Source organism: Brachycentrus maculatus, unplaced genomic scaffold, assembly GCF_059751285.1.
Source record: "Brachycentrus maculatus isolate JH-2025_06_01 unplaced genomic scaffold, ASM5975128v1 h1tg000315l, whole genome shotgun sequence".
Classification (NCBI taxonomy): Eukaryota; Metazoa; Arthropoda; class Insecta; order Trichoptera; family Brachycentridae; genus Brachycentrus; species Brachycentrus maculatus.
Genome location: NW_028281064.1, coordinates 3,918,140 through 3,924,139, shown reverse-complemented (window position 1 = coordinate 3,924,139; position 6,000 = coordinate 3,918,140).

The window sequence follows — 6,000 nt, the reverse complement described above, 5'->3', positions numbered from 1 at the left end:
TAATATTGTTAATGGAAATGTGTGGAAATGAATTTCAATCATTTTAAAGGAAGTTCATGTATAAACTTGAGAACATATTTTTTTACGAGAAAGTATATTATAAATTCATTCAAATTTGTTAACTCAATTCAAGTTGCTTGTTGAATCTAATATTTTTTCATTTTAATTAGTTAATATGTTTACTGTTCTCAGTTTACTAAGTTGTAATATAAAAATTAAATTTATAGTAAAGTAATACAACAGCAACAACATTGTGGTACCTATCAATATTTTTAATGTCATATTTTTTTCATAATTTTTTTTATAAAGATTGAGAGGTCAATTATGAAACATAAATCATCTTAAAAATAAGCGTAATAAAAATGGAAGAGCTAAAATAGCTCATTAGTGATTAAATTAGATTAAAAACAAATTATATCATATGTATTTACGAGTTATTTTTTAGATTTTTGACAAAATTTCAATTTTATTAATGTATTTAATCATCACATGTTGCGCATTTTTTTTATGGGATCTATTCCCGTACTAAATAATTTATGACAGTGATAAGTGTAATACCGTCCGTGAAACATTTCAAGAATATGATTACTGACTTATAATATAGATATAGGTAATGGAATTATTATTTTTAACGAAAAAACTTATCAATGTATTATAAAAAATTAATGTTTAGGAGATGTAGGGGAAGGAAAAAATAAATATTTTTATGGTTTTACTTTTTTAATAATGTAAAATATTAACGGCTGTTTGAGGGTAAATGAAAAGCATGTTCTGAAGTACAGTTTTGGATGGATTAATTAAACATTTTATTTACTATATGATACATAAATATATACACCATGTTATAAAAGCTAAAAGTTTATATGAGAATATAAAATCTATATTAAGGCATGGATTTAAAATGATATGTGTTTAGCATTTTCAGTACAGTACAAATTACACATATGATGAATAACGGTGCCTAGAGAGAGTACTTATACACGCGGTGAGTTCAACAGCAGTACATTTGCATTTATGAATGACCTTTTTTTCATCTCCGTTCAGAAAAAAATACTAAAATCAAAAGTGGCACTTTGGTTTTTTCCTGTAAAAGTTTAAGTGGTTATTTATTATTTAAAAATCGAACATCTATAAAGTTTTGTATTAACAGTGTGATTTTTCATTTGGTTAAATTTTGAAATTGGAATATCTTACATAGTAATTTTTCCCCGAATGTAAATAATTTGTATTTGTATATTGTAATCTCAGAAAGTAGAATGCGTCTTTAATGAACAAGTAACTATTAGTGACTAATGCAGCAATTGGACTGGAAAATGCCTTTCATCATCATATAGTTCTGTACACGGATGATACTGCTTATTGTGAGAACTGAGAATGATCTTGTTAAGAGAGAAAGTTCAGTGGGAAAGTGCCATTAATAAATATATTAACATTAGTAGTTATTAAATGCTAAAATTATTTACAAAATATGCAGTACTTACTTACAAAAGAACCTTCCGAAGTATAGCACAATTAGTGCCATAATATTCAGCAGAATTACTTATTTAAATATCGTTTCTTTATATCGTTAATTTAAGTTTTTAGTGCCATAAGCTCGAAGGAGTTATACAATAACTATCAACTTTATACACTAGTTCCGAGAGGACAAATACACATTGTAGGTACATATACGTAATATATATTGCTAACGCTACATTTTATTTATCGAATATTGTTTGATGCATTTACTTATTTGTATTAGAACTTAAGACATAACAATACTGAGCATTTACTGTCCGAAAACGAAGTTGTTTTGTTTGATAAATGTATTATTTGTGAAAATTGATTTTAGTAAATAAATTATAAAAAAAAAACTGAATCTGAGATTAACCACTGTTTCCCAACTATATACACAGCAAGGTTTTAACTTGTGACCCATTGGCTCGACAAGGCGTATGCAACTATAGCCAGGTGATTTTTTTGCACTTACTAAATTAATGTATTTTTCAGACGCGTATGGCAAGGCATACCGTGTCGTGCCAGTGGATTATGATTTTAAATTTTGTAATACAAGTTACAGGAATACCTCAAGGTGTGTAGACACAGCTTAACACAGAGTAAGTAATGTGTGTAAGTTTTAACATGTAAAAATCACAAGTGGGCATAGGATGAAGGCAATGTATTACGAGGTATGCCTTTATTATTTTCACTGTTAGTACACATCAATCTACAGGGTTGACAAAATACATAATGGGTGATAATAAAATGACCATAAAAATAAAAAGTATTGAATATTTTCCAAATCAAAGCATATAATAAAACATATAAGTAAGCTGACGTAATTCTCTAGGACTTTATTTATAAGATGTAATTTTCAAAAGATATAATATGGAAACGAACAATTCATAAATAATTTTTTATTTAATCGTGGTGACAATGTGAAAAAATATTAAATACTTTTTTCAATCTATTTAAAATCACCAGTTATCCCGCTCCCTCCTGCATATTTCGATGATAAAGATCATCTATCATAAATCATATGAGTATTTTTTTAAAATTATTTATAAATAAACAAGCACTTGGTTTTATACTTATTAGTGATTGGAAAGATTTTTTCATAAGGCAATTGGTAATTTAAAAAAGAAAAAAAACATAATTTCAAATACAATTTTAACAGAAAATTAAACTGGTTCAGGTACCCAATAAGTAATTAGTCAACAATTTTTTTTTAAACAATTTTTTTAAATTTTTATTTTATAAACGAATCTTTCATACTATTTTCGTTAGCCTAAGCGGCTCATTATTGTAAAAAAGGTATTAAATTGTCGTAGAGAAGATACGAACTTAGAAACTCTGACTCAGAGCCCGCAACACTAACTGCATGACCGCGAATCAACACAAAAAGTGTGAACAAATATTTTTGTGAAAGAACTAAATGGCTATGTATATTTTTATTACATACATTTATATCACGAAAAATACATTATTTTTCAAAGAGATAAAAACACTCGAATCAATTATAAAAATGGCTTTTTAGCAATGTTAAATGGATTTGATATTTGGGTACTAAAAAGACCCGCGAAATAACGTTTTTGCGCGGTACAGATCTAAAAAACTACACTCGATATGTGCTTTTGAAAGGGAATAGAGAGACAAAAGAGGTGAGACTACGCCGCTTTGATATAATTTTTCTGTCAACCAACAGTTGGCCGCCTCCAATTATGTCATAAAAATACACTTCAAGTATTTTTAATACATTTAAAACATTATTGTGATTTATCATTTCATTTCAATTTGTCAATTTAAAAAGTTTAATTTAATATTATTATAATTTTAAACTGGTTTTGAAAACACAAATTTTAGACAAATATCTATATATTTTAGATAAAAAAAATAGAATTACACGCTAAAGGAAGATCTTAAAATAGTTCATTTTACAATTAATTGCAAAGATATTTTGTTGAATAAACACAAAAAAATTGGGGACAGTGAAAATATTGCTTTTCGTGCACTTTAAATCCTTTTTCATATTCAATTCATTAGAGATTTTTTAAATGTTTCATACAAAAATAATAAATCACAATCGGATGATATAATATAATATTATTTTCAAAAGGACATTTCATATTTTCAATATTATTTTTAAAAATCAATTATGAAACAGTCCGCTGGTAATTTTTTATATCACATTCCAGATTACAATTATAAAAAAAATTACAAATGAAGAATCCAAAAAAAATATTCAGAAAAGTTAAGTTTAAAGTAACTTTTTCACCGAGAGGATAAATCGCTCACTCCTTTCAAGAACGTCATAAATCGAAAATCGTCAATTTTCAGTTGTGCATGTTATCGGAATGCCCATAAAATGTACTATATCCCATCAAAAGAGGCATATTTTTAACTTAATATTTACCCGGTACACGGCAAAATGTGTTGTTTTTGCATTTTGAAGAAAAGGTATTGTTTAATTATTTTTTTAAATAAACTAAATATTTTTCAAATGGAGAAAAAACCTTCAGGTTTTACCTAAAAAGATTTGTTGTACAGTAAAAAGTTCAATAGGTGGCTTGATATTTATTTTTAATACATTGTGTTATATTTTTTAACTTTAAAAACGTTCTCCTGAAAAATCAAGTTTTTTGATTTATGACGTTCTTGAAAGGAGTGAGCGAAATGTCGGTTGAAACTATTCTAAGGAAGATACACAAACTGAATTCAAAATTAGTTAACATCAATTTAATAATCATTAATATTAATAATACAAAACATTATTATGGCCAATATTTATTGCTTGACTCTAGTGAAAGAATTAGACTAAAGAATAGCAATTCTTTGAGTATCGAAAGCTAAACATTTAGGAACTTGTAATGTTAAAATAATACATATAATGAATATATTTGCAAATGTAAATTAAAACTAATCATAAATTACATGGTTACAAATTCAACGTAAAAAAAAAACAAATGTTGTTTGGAAGATATCAGAGAATAACTTTTCACATTTACATTATTTATATATCTAGGGGAAATGCAATCTTAATTAATATCAAACACCAATCCTTGTGAATTTTGCAAGTCAATTAAATATGGAATATGTTTTTAAGAAAAAGTTAAGACATGAATTATTTCCTTCCTAAATCTATTAATTCTTATAATTATCAGACAGTGGAAATTTGGAGTTATGCAAGAGATATTTTTTAATAATTTTTTTTATTTTCAAATATCCTCTTAAAGTTATTATTTTTTAACTACTTTTACATCCTTTGAACAACACAACATCTATTACACATCATAGATTTTGTAAATGTCATATTTTCCATTCGCGTAACATACAGTTTAAATTCTTGTGACAGCGTGCATGAATATCTCGACATTTATAAAAGTAAAAGTTATAAAGTTGAGAAGAATCTTCTTCTAACTCCCCTTATCCGCATTCCAATGGTGCATAGGGCACTGCATCATATTAACGCAGTGTTATCTGGATCGTTAACACATGAAGGAAAGATGATCAGCCCTCCGCTTCAGGTACCAGTCTAGGGTTATATTGAATAAATATTACAGTGAAAAAATCACTTATATTTATTTGACCCCCCCTGGGAATCGAACCCGACACCTCCAGAACAGTAGCCAAGCGTGCTGACCATTACACTACGGAGGCGACATTTATAAGAGTTTATATTATTATTAAATTGAAATGAAAAATATTTACAACATTTTTAGTTATATTGCGACCTCAAATGAAATATAATGTGTTAAATTTTAATTTATCTGAAAATATAATAAAAATTTTAGTTAAAAAAAAAAAGGTAAAAAAAGCTTCATTAACTGCCACAAACATGGTCAAAATTTAATCGAGTCAATGCCACAATAATCTTTAAAAAATCTACTGACTGCAAAATTAAATAATTATAATCATGAAGAAAGTTATATTCATTTATCACAGCCGTTTGGTGTCTCGGTGAAAATTGTTATTTGTTTATATACCTGTGTAGATTGTTTTAGGAAGAGTAATAAAGGGAGTTCATATTATAGGACGGCTTCCACGAGGAAAAAATCATTACATATATATCTATATAAGTAAAAATGTTAATGTTTATTAATTCACGGGCGATCAATTAATTTATTTATAAGCACCCCTGGAGTTTTTTTAACAACTCTATAGAATTTTTGCACTGAATATATATGATTTATTAACTGATTCAAAAATATCTGTAAGATTTAAAAGAAAACGATGGATATGAATTCCCGTATTTTACTTCCCTAAGATTTTTTAAGCATGTTTACATCCGATAAAGTGACTCAAATGTAAATGAAATGATAATTGTATGCATACATTAACCGTTGTTGACTTGTTTTACACTCGTGTGATATCTGGTTTGAATTATTTCAATAAACAACTGTTTGAATGCTATATTTACAGTCAATTTTATAATGATTTATTAATCTTCCGTTAACTACACTTGACCGATACCAATGAACACGTTTTACGAAATCGCCAGGGATTTTAATGGTTATTATGTAG